General features: G+C 44.2%; 1 protein-coding gene across 1 annotated transcript in view; it reads left to right on the top strand.

Annotated features, from left to right (window-relative positions):
* The window catches only part of MMP28 (matrix metallopeptidase 28), a 63,777-nt gene that overhangs the window by 23,700 nt on the left and 24,967 nt on the right, over positions 1 to 15,110 (top strand). The gene's annotated exons all lie outside the window — the stretch shown is intronic.

Raw genomic sequence — 15,110 nt, 5'->3', positions numbered from 1 at the left:
TTTACTGCTGTTGGGAGCTGGCAGGGTTTTATCTAGGAATACAAATAACATAACCAAGATAAATAATGCAAAATGGATTTCTGTATGTATTAGCAATGCAAGGGTTCTGCGCATACTGGAGGAGCAGATAAAAAGGAAAGAAGACAAAGTGGGCACCCTAGAAACTCACAGGCACAACTGCCAACATATATGCAGCAATGTACTTCCCCAACACACTCATGCAGCCCCTTCGATAGAATTCCCATTACACATGCAGCCAGGGCTATATTAAGAGCCCATTGGGTCTGGTGCTGACAATTATGATAGGCCTAATTACATAATATTATCGACAGAAAACTCTAAAACAGTCATACCTCCCAAGCGTCATGTATCTAGTGGAGGTGGTGCTTGAGGGAAACTCACATTACCTATGCTAATCTCTTGCTTTCAACTTTTAAGTAAAGTCATATCCCCTAACAGCAGTGTCTGCTGAAGCAGGATGTGGTAAAAGGTTGGACCACTGATGCGAATCACGTAAGCAGAATCGCCAAAAGAGACAAACATGCCAAAAAAGGGGCGTGTCTGCATGAAGAATTTGAAGGCCAGCCTGGTGTAAATGCATGTCAGGTTGCATGCCAATCATGCAGGCTGGCCAACTAAGGGCATACTATGCAGGCAGCACCCTGAGCTTGGCATAAATGTGTCTCCACGCTTTCTAAGGACAGTTCCCTAGCACTCACTTGTCCATTCCTCTCCTTACCTTCCAACTAGCAGACAGAAGCTCCTGATATACAGTCTGGGACAGAGAAAAGGTGTATACTGTCAGTGTAGAAGAAAAGGGAACATGTCACCGTGTTAGTGAGACTGAAGCAGCAAGACCATTTGCACAGTGTGCAAAGTCAGCTTTACCTTAGCTAATTTCATTGTCAACCAGTACACACGTTTTGGTCCCCTACATCCCTATTACGTTTCAATAGTTAAGCAAGAGCATGGGAAGAGTAGCAAAAAAAAAAAATGCTCCATCAGCCCCTATGTTAATCCGACACTGCATGCAGCCCCTACACATTCACATATAGAACCAAATATAGGAACAAGACCCACAACTCCAATCACACACATACAGCACCCACATACTTCAGAATTACTCACACACATGCATTACATGCACATACTTCCTCACAAATCCTATCACAGCAACATATACTGATCGGCTACAACATTATTAAAACCACCGAACAGTGCAGTGAATAACATTGATTATATTGTTACAATGGCACCTGTCAAGGGGTAAAATATATTATACAGCAAGTGAACAGTCAGATTGTCATGTGTTGGAAGGAGGAAAATGGGCAAACAAAAAGATCTAAGTGACTCTGACAACTGCCAAATAGCGATGGCTAGACAACTAGTTCCAAGCATCTCCAAAATGGCAAGTCTTGTGGGGTGTTCCCAGATGCAGTAGTTAGTAACACTAAAAGGCAGGTGGTTTTATTGTTATGGCTGACCAGTGTACACACACAACTCCAATGATTTCCTTTAGGGAAGCATGGAGCATTCAGGAATGTAATGTGGTCCCTTTAAGGGGTGCTGCGTCTGTTATGAAAGGCCACCCCTCTAGTTTAATGTAGTTCCCAAGTTCATGCTTAGGACACTCTCACTCATAATTCCAAGATTTTACTATTAACATGACGTAAAGTCATGATTTTATTAATGACACAGAGGCGAGAATTATGCTTCTCTTTCTTTAATTTTCCTTCAGCAGCGAAGAGAGATGTATACAAAAAAGAGAGAAAAACAGCATAACATTAGCATATTCACAGTGCTACCAATAGTGTCCACCCCCTTAGTATATAAAGTGTAGCACTCCATCCTTCCTTTTTCCGTAGCGATCCGAAGACCAGCTAATAACCAAAATGATAAACTTGAACCGAAACTGGAACATCGGATAGTAGTCATACATCCATTCTTTATGGCCAAACTGTAGACGTGTCCTCCAAAACTTCAACACCTTGATAGAAGTATTCAGGATAAAAAGAGAGGAGAAATATGGTAATATCTCGATTGTCACCTGGTTGTAACATATACTTCAACATAGGCGGTTATCTGGGCCTGGAGACAAACTCTATTGTCATGATGCCATCATACATGATACACATAAGCAAAACGTATCTAACGTGATAAGCTAACCTTTATGGCCACTTACCTGAGCAAAGAAGGGTCTAATATGAAATACCTGAGTATATCAACACACCTAATCTACGACTGCCCGTCATGTGAATTTCAATAATTCCACCCAGGGAGGGTGGGAGGGAATAATACTCGCCTCCGTGTCATTAATAAAATCATGACTTTACGTCATGTTAATAGTAAAATCTTGGAATTTTATTAAAGACACGGAGGCTCCTATTATGTTCTTTTAAAGCTGAGCTATAACCCTTTCTGAGAAGTGCTGTATAGGTTGAAAATAAAAATTCCAGAATGTATATTCCGGAGACCAATCTGCGGCCTTCAAGATGTCTTCCAATCAACATCCTATTGTCGAGGCCTTAGAGGCCATAGCACCCCTGACAGTATGGGATGAGAAGACCATGACATCTATCCCGGCCGAAGCCAATAACCACTTGACCCAACGAGCAAGAGGAGGTGTAGTTACAGGAAGATGTTGTTTCTTCAGCGAGATGAACAAAGGTCCGTCATTAGATGGGCGTAGAGTAGAAGTGCGAGATTCATATTCTTTTAGGCACAGCATCGGCATAGATTGGCTTGGTTTGGAATTCTTGGGTAGAAGACCTGCTTAGTTGCTGATTTCGTTCTCCGCGAGATATCGAATGACACTCCTTCCAGATTGAATACACCAGTCCCGTCCAAAGCCCTCACGTCGGACACTCGCTTACAGGATAGCAGACAGCATAAGCAATTTTGTCAATTGTTTTAATGACAATTCTGTGGTAGAGGGCCATTCGTCTAGGAGCCTGAACACCACGTTAACATCCCAAAAGGATCCATATCTAGGTTTAGGTGGGCGTGAGAAACGAACACCCTTGAGGAGACAACAGACCAAGGGATTCTGCCCGATTGGAAGTCCGTCCACGATATCATGACCTGCCGAGATGGCCGATCGGTACATGTTGACGGTGCGGAAGGCCTTTCCTGATTCGAATAGGTGCGTCAGGAAATCCAGCACTGTTTTTACAGAGGTTGATACGGGATCCACCAATCTCTCCAGGCACCAATTGGACCATGTCCTCCATGCCGCAGCATAGGAACGCCGTGTTCCTGGTGCCCAAGCATTTGCCAGGAGTTGGGTAGTTGTTCTCGAAACCTCTGTGATTTCCCAGGGTCCCCGGAAAGGAGCCACGCCATGAGACGAAGAAGTCCTTGTTCTATCAGGTTGTGATTCTCCCCAACCGGGATTGGTTAGCAGGGGTTGATCCGGTAACAACTGTGGGCAATCAATCGCCATTTCCAGTAGATGGGGGAACCAAGGTTGAATCTCCAGCATGGGGTTATCAGGACCATCGTGCTTCTGCAGCGTCGGAGGTAACCCAGAGTTCGAGCAATCAGGTTGAATGGAGGGAAGGCATATGCTCGTCCCTTGGTCCAATCCTGGAGGAACGCATCTGTTGCCATGGCTTCCGAGTCTGGTCGCCAGCTGAAAAACTGAGGAAGCTGTGTGTTCAGTCTGGATGCAAAAAGATCCACAGTCAAAGGTCCCCATAACTGAACGATCTTGTAGAATCCCTTCGGTTGAAGCCTCCAATCCCCCAAGTCCCTCAGGTATCGGGAGTTCCAGTCCGCGGTGTAATTGTCCAACCCCGGTATGTGTTCCGCGGTTACCGACACGTTGTTCTGCAAACAATAATGCCAGAAGTCTCGAGCCAAGACTGCTAAGATACGTGACTTGGTACCTCCCAGATGGTTTATGTACCTGACTGCCGAGACGTTGTCCAACTTGAGTAGGATCGAGCATGAAATGCCCCTGGGTGAGAGGCTGCGGGTGGCAAACGAGGCTGCCAGCAGTTCCAGGGAGTTTATATGTAGGAAGGATTTGTTTACTGACCATCTGCCTCCGATGGATATGGAGGCGCAACACGCGCCCAAGCCATGTAAGCTTGCGTCCGACTCTATCACGAGATCCGACGTGGAGCCGAAGATCGCTCGACCGTTCCACGCTTCCATGTGGGTTAACCACCAGTTCAGTTCTTCCCTGGACTCCTCGTCCGGGGTGACGTTGGTCTCGTATGATTGGCCGTGTCTTAGGCAGGATGCTTTCAGTCGTTGTAGCGCCCGATAGTGTAATGGTCCCGGGAAGATCGCTTGGATGGAGGCCGCCAGTAGTCTGATCACTCATGCTAATTGTCTCAGAGAAATGTCTGGACGGTTCATTAACCGCCTTATTTCCCTTTTGATATTTGACATCTTTTCTGCCTGGAGGCATAGAATGTGTCGGATGGAGTCGACTCGGAACCCCAGGAATTCTATCTGTTGAGAAGGTTGTAGCACCGATTTCTCCCAGTTCACCAGGAAACCGAGGTTCTGGAGGAGATGGAGGGTCCATGACAAGTGGGTTATCAGTAGGGAGCGTGTCCCCGACAGTAGGAGGATATCGTCCAGATATATAATAAGACGGACCCCGTGTAACCTGAGAAAGGCAATCACTGGCTTCAGAACTTTTGTGAAGCACCAGGGAGCAGAGGATAGTCTGAAAGGAAGGCATGAGAAACGCCATTTCTTTGTCCCCCATCGGAATTGCAGCAGGTTCCTGTGATCCGGTGCTATCGGGACCATTAGATACGCGTCCTGTAAATTGAGTTTTACCATCCAATCTCCCGGGAGGTGTAGGTCTCGGAGGCAGTGTATGCCCTCCATCTTGAAATGCCAGTATTGGACAAAGGCATTGAGGGGTCGCAGGTTGATAACCGGGCGGACGCCTCCGCCTTTTTTTGGCACTAAGAACAGGTTGCTCACAAAACCTGGTGTATCTAGAGGTATTTCCTCTATAGCATTTTTGGTCTGCAAAACCCTGATCTCCGAGGAGATGAGCTCGTGGTGGGACTTTGGTATGTGAAGCACTCGTGGTGGGGATTCCTGAAATGGAAGACCCGTTAATTATAGGTGATAACCCTTTATGGTCTGCAACACCCAACTGTCGGATGTGATCATGGCCCAAGCCTGAGAGAACAACGCCAATCTGCCCCCCACATTTATATGGGAAAAGTGGGGGAAAATTGTACTCACCATAAGGGCGTTTTCCTGTGGATGTTCCTCTGCCGCCGCGGGCATTCCAAGGCCTTCCTCGAGAGGGGAAGAACGGAGTATAGGAATGCTCTTGGTTCGGTCTCTGAGTGTTGAAGGAGCCTCTGCCCGGTCTGGAGAAACCTCGGGAGTTGCGGCCGGATAGATGGCTCCTACCTCTACCGGCCCCACCGAAAACCTTTGGTTGAAGACTCGTTTATTGGACGATTGGGCTTTGTCCAGAGCCGTGAAGGTTTTTACGTATGAGCCTAGGTCTTTTACGAAGGACTCACCGAATAACAAGCCTTTAGCTGAAGCCCCTCGATCTTGAGCAGGATAGCTTTCCTGCGTTCAGTAGACATGGCTGTCTTGGCGTTGCCGATCATAGAGACTAGGCATTGGAGCCAGCCAAACGCCACCTCAAAGTCCAATTGTGCCTCACCCGACTGAGCTGCTTCCAGCAGTTCATACAATTTAGTGACGGGACCCAGTGTATCCAGGACAGTTACGGAGGGAATAGTCTAGTCCCTTCTTTCGCTTCCAGCCAGTTTTAGCCAGGAACTGGACTATCTGTGGGTCCACTTCAGGGGTTTTTGCCACTGCATCTGGTATAATGGGTCGGGGGCATTCCGCTCTCAGCTTGTTACGACCCTCCTGGGAGAGTGATTTACATACCCTGAGGGCTAGGTACTAAGCGATATGCTCGGACGGCTCCCATTCAGCGGAGCGCGGATGTCTTAAATTATCCGGGTCAAACAAGTGTATCTTTTTGGTGTCGCGGGTTGCGTCTGTCCCGAGCACCTCTGACTGTGCTGCAGCATGGGAACTGTTTTCCCTGGAGGCTCTCGCTCTCTGAGAACTCGTCCTCGTATGGATCCGAGTAATGGTCGTCTGACCCCTCATCCCCCTCATCGTCTGAGTCAGACAGTATATCTTGGGCCCGCGCCTGTTTCTATTCTCTGGCCGCCGTAGCCCGGCCAGCAGCTCTAATGCGCGGTTGTTGCACGCCATCACAGACAGCCTGAGGCGTGTCAATCAAGACAGGATTTACCTGCGTGGGGGGGGGGTCTTGAGAATGTTTGCGCCTGCCTAGCGCTTTGCGCCCTGGTAATGTAAGTGACTGTACAGGGGCAGCGTGAGTAGGGTGGGCTTTGATGAGAGCCTGAGCAGTGGATTGTGAAATGGTAGAGGACATAGCCCCCATGGCTGAAGAGATGGAATTATTCTGAGCCAAGGAGGCCAGTGTCGGGTTCAGGGCCTAGGTGTGCCCACTGGGGGGCTAGGGTGGCCAGGGGGGTTATCACCAGCAGACTGCATGGTAGAAATAATGACTGCAAGAATGAAAATAAGAAATAGAGTGCAAGGATTGCTTAACCCAAGCACAGGACAGGGATGGTACAAGAAAGAGGGATAGCTCTTAGAGCAGTGCCGTTCAATATGCGACGGAGAAGAACCCAAAAATGACCACCGCGAGCGTATTGCGAAAGTGAAAGTAACTGCTGCGTGGACGGGTCAGGTCCGCGGGTGGGTATTAGAAATATGGCCAGGAACGGAGCCGGAGATGGACCCCCACTGGCGATTCCCGGCAGAGTGCAAACGGGGAAGGGAGCACCCACCCGGAGGGGGGGGGGGGAGGGGAGGGAACAGAGCTGGTAACACAGCAAAGCAGAAAGTCTGTAATAGATCCCTGTTTCACAAAAACAAACAAATCTGGTAAATATGAAAAAAACAACAAAAACAGATACACATATAATTAAGTCAGTGGGAATAACATACAGAAACAAAGCCCTAAATGAATAGGAATATGCAGTAAAATCCCACTATAAGCACACAAAAAGCAGAAGGAGAATAATGTACTTAGCTGGTCTGAGGGAGCAGCGAAGAAAGACGAAGAAGGATGGAGTGCTACACCTTATATACTAAGGGGGTGGACACTATTGGTAGTACTGTGAATATGCTAATGTTATGTTGTTTTTCTCTCTTTTTTGTATACATCTCTCTTCGCTGCTGAAGGAAAATTAAAGAAAGAGAAGCGTAATAGGAGCCTCCGTGTCTTTAATAAAAAAAAATGTTTTAAACACTTTTGTTCATACCCAACAATATTCGCAACATTGAAACCAGAAATGTTACCAAGGCAATTTAACAGTTAAAGCGGCACTGTCATGCCGAACTTACCTTTACTCAATCTCTTCCCCTTCTCCCACTCTCTCAGGATCTGTTCTTCTTTTCTTCCTATCTGCTATAGTTTTCTTTAAAATCATAAGACAAAGTAGGGACTCTTTGTCTTATGGAGGATTCCTCCGCTTGACCAGCTCTGACCAGCGGAGGAGAAAAGTGTGCTTCATTTCCGCTGGTCAGAGCAATTTTCCCATGATCCCTAGCTTTCCTCCCTGTTCCCACGATGCTTCCTGTCAGTATTGCCGAACGTCCCGTCACTTAGACAGAACGCCGGCAAAACTGCCGAATTGCATCCTAACAGAATGAGAAGAGTTTCTCCATTCGTGTTAGGATGCAATTCGGTACTTTGTTCGGATCGCAATTTCATTTGAATGAATGAAACTCTGGTCCTTTTCGTGCTGTGGCTGCATCTTCCCACGGTATCAGGGAGTTATCTACTAAAAGGCTGAAAGACCTAAATTGTTTAAAATGACACAGATCACTGTGATTGGATGGATTTCAAGCCACCCAATCAGAGTGCCATGACAGTTCCGCTTTAAAGCTAGAGATAACCTGCAGATAAGGTCACTCACACAGATATTCCAGAATCTATTAAGCACTTCATTATTTTTGTGCCATGAAACACCTTTCAGTTGTGGATTTCCAATTCCAGTTCCCATGTGTAGTATACAAACCATGTTGCCAAGGCAACATGTAGTACTTTAATTAGTTTATTAGATTTTCCTTAGAGCATTGTTAAATATCTTATAGAATTATGGCTGTCAAAACATCTCTGTCTTCAAAAAGCCTTTTGTGCCATTGGATTCCTTTTTGATGCCTGGTTATATGTAGTATTAACCCCTTAAGTACACATGAAGGAAATATTCCGTCATGATTCCTTTTTTTTTCAGAAGTTGTGTCCTTAAGGGGTTAATGAATAAAATCCTATTTACCTGTATTTCTGTTAACATGGAACCATTCCATGGCACCAGCCTCTTCCTACTCTTCAAGTTCTCTCCATCTCTTTCTCTCTTATGTGTAGCCCCCACTTTCTGATGGCATATGCACAAAATCTAAGTTCTCTTCATTCTCTTTAGAATGGGCATGTTTTAGGAGTTGGTAAGGTAACACGTGAAAGGAAGAAAAATTATTATATTTAAAAAACAACTAAAAAATAAGATGGCTTTTCTCACAGCATTTACAGGAATAAAGAAAAGAAGGTCATATCTGTTAACAGCACATGATAAGACAATAATAACATCATTTTAATTGTAGCAGTTATTGTAGTTCATTAAGGAACTTTAAGGAATTTTAAGGAACACTTTATACCATGGTGTAGTGGTTATAGTGCCAGGAGTGCCCTGGTTTCTACTTGGGGATAGGGTTAGGGTTAGGGTTGAGGGTAGGGTTAGGGGTGAGGTTGGGGTCAGAGGTAGGGTTGGGGGTATGGTTAGGGGTAGGGGTTAGGGTTAGGGAATTGCAGAAGTCATGAATTTTGGAAGTGCCGAACCGAACTGAACAAAATTTTTGCCCATGCACATCACTAACACTGTTCAGCAACTTACAATCAGTTGGTTAACCCTCTGTGAGTAAAATATATCCTAGGGATTCCTCTTAGGTGAGGGGGGGGGGTTACTGATTTCAATATATTGTCGCTTTATTTCATAGGTCCTATAGTGCTTAGCAATTACAATAGTTGGTTAACCCTTTGTGAACAATATGTCTTTCACTCACCATAACCACTTTAAGCAAGAGTGACTTGGATCTACTTTACTTTCGTTCCTCCTACCTATTTTATGATAGTTGGTTAACCCTTTGTGAACAATTTATTTTTCACTCACCATAACCACTCTAAGCAAGAGCGATTTTTATCTATTTAACTTTTGTTCCTCCTACCTCTAATTATAGAAATTTTAAGCAGCCTTCATTGGTACGGAATTCCCTCTACCCCTCTTACATTGCAGAGCTTATTAGCTTCTGTTCTCTACTCTGTGTGTATTTCTAAGTTTCGTTTTTCCTTTTCTGTTGTGGTTTTTCTATATATTTTTAAATAGGATCTAATAAACTGAATGAATTTTTAAAATTTTTTAAAATTCTTTATTTTCGTTGCGCAGGTGATTATAAAAACATCGACAAACGCCACAACAGCGTACCTTTGTATATAAACAGGCTAAACAGTGGCATAGATAATTGCGCATTTTGTGTTTTGGGTAACAGGCTTAACCCATCAGACACGTTCTAGAGATGAGTAGTGTAGTTATCAAGAATAGAGAAACGTGCATGGTGTTCCTGAGCGGGTAGGTGTAGGTATAGTATGCACAGGTAGCAGGAGAATTACTATACATTGCCTGGTAAAAGCATGCATGAAAATTATAACGTGAATAAGCTCTGGGCACATGCTACGGAATAAAGCCGCTGGGTCTACTGTACAGATTAGACAATTAGAAAACATATCATGCAAAACAAGCTATTACTGGTTTAGCTTAATAACCACTGAAGCTGGGAAGGCCCTTATATTATTACGAGTCTCTGTGAGAGGTTAGGTGGAGAGGAACGGTTGGACAGAACAAAATGGCTGCGGTATGTTTCAGAGCACATTAGGTCTTAGGCTGCAAGTGATAGCCGTGAAGCTGCTGTTTCTTATAGAGAGTCCACGTTTTGTGGGGCTGTGAGTGTCTCTGCTTGCATAAGGTGTATGGCCCTCTTAGATACTGAGCGGGTAACACAGTAGTTCGGCATTAAATAGGAGTAGGAGTAGTGGGGACCCTCAGGTTCTTTTGGTTGTCACAGGTACATGTCTGTGTGCAGCAGACCCTCTCCTGTCAGGTCCGGTAGCCAGGTGAGTTCAATGCTTGGCCTGAGTGTAGATGGTTGAGCATGTCTGCTTGGCTGCTCCACATCGCAGTCTGGGCTCTCCTTTCAGCCGCGGGAGGCGGGTCTAACGACTCACATGGTCCCTCTCTCTCCCAGGCAGGAGTGGTCAATGCATTCGTCTGTCGACTTGCTTTGGGGCCCTCAGTCGGGACGGGTGGCGTGATTGCAGCTCATAGGGGCTCCGTGATGCAGGAGCATGTTGTGAAGTGCCGTGACCTGCCGCCGACGTGTGAGGTAGGCCTTCAGTTTTCCGTGAGCCTTAATCTCCTCCCATCTCAGGCTCTCCTCAGTGGGGACCGGGATGACACCCCTGGATGACCCCCCCGGCCCAAAGGGGGGGGGAAACCGGGCCGGGAAGCGACTCAGGGAGTCGGCGTGTGGTACCCAGGAAGGGAGGCCTGGCAGTGGCCATCCACCTCGCTTCCCTCCCAAGTAGGCCGCAGCCCCTGAAGCTTCGTGCTGCCCCCCAGGGGTTCCAAAACTCCAGATCTCGGGGTCCGCCACCTCTCCCACAGCCGTGGGTATCTTGTGGGCTCATTTTATGGGCAGAGTCTGCCTCTGGTAGCTTAAGAGGCCAGATTGCTCCAGAGCCTCTCCTATATGCGACCGCTTAGCATGGCGGTGCGGCCCCGCCCCAATAAACTGAATTTTTTAATCATATGGAATGATACATAGTATCCATATAGGGACTTCTTTGTGTCATCTGGACTTTGTATCCATTGGACATTTTCTGTATACGATTTATCTACTTCTTAGGGTTACCCCCTTTGAAGTCCCTTTACACACTCCAGGCCCCCTTTTGGAGGTGTTCTCCTTTTCTTGTTAGTTAGGGTAATTCACAAATTTTAGTGTACTGACCTAGGAATTTCACAATTCACCAAAAGCATATTCATTTCAAGATTTGCCCTCTTCTTGGGTGGAGTTAAAATAGTGTCCTAATCCTAATCCAGATTCTTTGGTAGTGACAAAGTGTCTAAGAAACAAAGTAAATATGATAATACATAGACTGTTTCAATGTCTCATCATCACCTGTTTTTATTGCACATATTTTTCTGCTGAAACCTTGATGTCTTACCCAACTTCCTAGGGCTTTGAAACTCACAAAAATGTAAAGAATTTTATCTCGAGGGTATTTGGAAATCCCAGGTGTTTGCAATGATGAATCATCGTGTGTGTGTTAGTGTGTGTGTTAGTGTGTGTGATAGATAGATTACCATATACAGAGAAATAATCAAGAAAACACACTGATAATATCTCACATAGAATCATAGCAGAACGTGGCACAAGGAGGTTTATCCGGTCATTTGGGCACTAACTAATAGTTAAGTTGGCACTGCTAGAATGATCAAATACATCCGATCGTTAAAGGATTTGTATTGCATTAAAATGTGCTTCCAAGATTCAAAATAATTAAAACATCTAATGCCCAATACAGAATTTATAAATACGATAATGTTTACCAAAATCTGACAAACTAATCATTGGAAATCAGCTTGGGAAATTATATTGGAACACTTAACATTTAAGGGCAATGAAACAATAAGAACTTAAAAACTGTTAATGTGGTAATTGATTACGGTATTAAAATCCCTTCTGAGGTTTATTCACTAAACACTGAACTGTAGCACATTGGTAAACAAAAAACAAAATAGCCAAGTTGTAGCTATAGCTGAGTTAGAGAATTTGTCAAAATCGGCTGTTTTTGTCTTATTTTTAATAATATGGTTTACCATTAGCTACTATGTTTACATTAAACACCTTTAGGGTTTTTATTTAGGTTAGAAATGGCATTATTGTACAAATGATTTTGCCCTACGCATATATAAAACCAAAAAAATACTGCTCCATCCATACTTTGATTTATTATTTAGTTAAAAAAAACTTTGCATTGAAAGTCAACAAATCCCCAAAAAGCATTACATTTATGTGGCCTGTCTTGCCAAAAAATTACTCTGTTTTTGGCTCTTGTATAGAAAAATAGGAAAAAAAACCAAAAAAAAAACATAATTTACACCTAATGTATAGATACACAATCCTTGATTAATTAAATGGGGGTGGGGGAGGGGGGTGTAAATAGGCACATATTCAGGCACCAAACTCACTTGTGTTGTCTCAGTGAATTTTCTTCTCTCCAGATACCCTTTAATCATCACATTTGCTAATTGTCATTCTTTTCTCTTTAATTAAAACCAATCCTGGGGGGGGCAGGGCCTGACTGCCAGGGAGAGAAGACGTGCCTGACTAGAGCTCCTCACTAAACATAGCTAACACGGCACTTCTCACCAATAAAAAGCACTACAGCGAGAAATTAAACAACTAACCTGCTACCTATCCCCACGGTGAACCGGTGATGAGGCCCGTGAGCGGACGCCAGACAGTCAACACTGCCCACGAGGGCGAATGGCCCAGTGGATACTGGGTGGGAGAGGCGGCCGACCTCCCAGCCCGGGGTTCCCTGGAGATCGGATGCTCCAAATGGGCAACCCGTTACCCCCCCCTTGGACCGGCGGGGATGATCCCGATCCACCTCAGGGGGCCCGAACCGACATGGCAGAAACCTCATGCGGGAGAACCGTAGTGCCGCGAGGCCTATCCAAGATGGCGGGGACAATGCAGGCCCCAAACAGCCACGAGACAAAGCGTGACCCAAGGTCCAACCTGGACCAAATCTTTGATGACTTCTGGCTCAAGCTAGAGCGCCTACTACACCAAGGGGCACTACACACGACAAAAATAACCTGCCTCGACCAACACCACAAGCCCCGCGGCAAAAACCTGCAGCTCCAGCAGAAAGGAGAGTCGCAAGATGGCGTTGGGAGGTCCAACACTCACCTCTCATACACCAAGCAGCACGGCGGAGGGGAATGAAGAAACCACATACGAGGAACCCACAAGCACCCACCACTCGAGACAACACCTTAAGGCCAAGAGCCCAAAGTGCGAGAGCACCGAGAGGTCCGCATCTACAGAGACTAAAAAAACATCCGCTCCGCAACAACGGCACAGGAACCACCCGCAGCCGGACCAGCGTGGATCCTGCTTCCACTCGAGCCGGGGGCAGACAGATCAGCAAGCTGTGGAAAGACCGGTACCTGTTGCTGCTCATCAGAGCTGCGGACAGTCTCAAGCACTTACCTGCTAACGGCCTCCCGTCCCTGGGCATCGGCTGAAGTTAACATTTTGTTTTACCAGTCCCTTTGCCGGCAGATAGAGCGGGACTCACTTAGTGTATATACCAACATAGTTGGACGCCCATATAATGGTATTCTTATTTACCTCCTTATTAGACTAGCCGGTTACAGCACACATAACACTGCCCCCAAACAGTATATCTCACTATGTTCTCTTTGCCTGATATGCTTGATACTTAACAAAGCGAGACTTTAAGCTATTTAATATGCATACGCATCTTGACATACTCACCTTGGCTAATCATTCACACGCTGCCAGTTAGCCCAGCCTGTTGTTTCATTATTTACTGACAAAAACTTATTGTGTCTAGCCTAGCTGTTTTTATTTATTTATTTTCTTTTCCTTTTAATGTTAACTACGCTGTTAATCTTTGATAAATAACATTAAATGTGCCTGACTAACAAATGCCACACATTGTAATGCAAATGTCTGACAATTCGTCCAGGCGTCGCTGTTGTGGCGCGCCAAGGCTACTTGTTCATTTTGTGCACAACAAAAATAAAGAATTTAAAAACAAAACAAAAAAACAAAACAAAAACAATCCTGTAGTCTTTGTTAACCAAAAATGACATCAAAGGGAAGAGCACATACTTGAGTTTAGTTGTTTACAAACCTAAACTCTAAAATCAATGTGTGCAGAATTATATTGGTAACCATGACAATACACTGTGTTTATAGAAATGTTTAAGGGGGATTAATTTTGTGTAGTGTACGAGATATAGCTATATTACCTTGTGTCTGCTTCACATTTGATCACTACTGAACATTCTTAAAAGCAGTTTTGACTCTTAGAATGATTATGTGTGCTGTGCGTCCATGTGTTTTCAAAAGATTCAGGCTAAATGTTTGTTGTCTGAGCTTGTTTTGACATGAATTCTAATTGTGAGATTATTCTCCTAGGACAACTTCTAAATTCTAGATCATCCACTGTTTTTTTTTCTTTTTAACACGGAGTTAAGTTGCAACTGGAAAATTTGGCAGTTGTCTTGCATCTTGACACTCATTTTTTTTTAAATGCTTGAAGTTTAACTGTCATGTCTGAACCTTTCACAAAACATAATAGCTAGATAAATCATTTTTTTTTAAATTCCGAAATGTAAATTTATTTAATTTCCCTGTTTACACACAGGAACTGTATGATTTGTTCTGTAGAACTCTAGATATGTAGAACAATGAAATGATAAATAAATAAGATTACTAAGAGTTAGAGTCAATTCTAAATATCAAAAACAAACAAACAAACAAACAGCCATACAAAACAGATTAAACAGCAATATCAAACTATGGCCTATTTAATAATATTCCCAAGTGATTCAATAATGTTAGAAACATTTACAAAATTAATATATCTACAAATAATCCCATAGATTAATGATGACTTCTGTAAATAAATCATTTGGATTTTTATTCCAACAGTATTGAATCATTTGAAATGCTTAAATCAAGGTCTTAGTCTGTTACTCTTTCCCTTTTTTGTATATTTATGCATTCTTTATTATGTCTGGCAGGCCTTCAAATTGGTGCCCAGCAGTATGTGGGATTGACATGCTTTAGGTGTGAAAACAATTAAATCAATCATTAATGCACATAACTTATTTTTATTGCCTGGCAAAACTTTCCAACAGAAAGCTGGATTCATTCAAAAAATGGCAAAGGTACATCACTAAAGTAAT

Source organism: Pelobates fuscus, chromosome 1 (assembly GCF_036172605.1).
Source record: "Pelobates fuscus isolate aPelFus1 chromosome 1, aPelFus1.pri, whole genome shotgun sequence".
Lineage (NCBI taxonomy): Eukaryota > Metazoa > Chordata > Amphibia > Anura > Pelobatidae > Pelobates > Pelobates fuscus.
The sequence above is the reverse complement of the archived record's forward strand: the minus strand, read 5'-3'. Positions and strand labels throughout refer to the sequence as shown.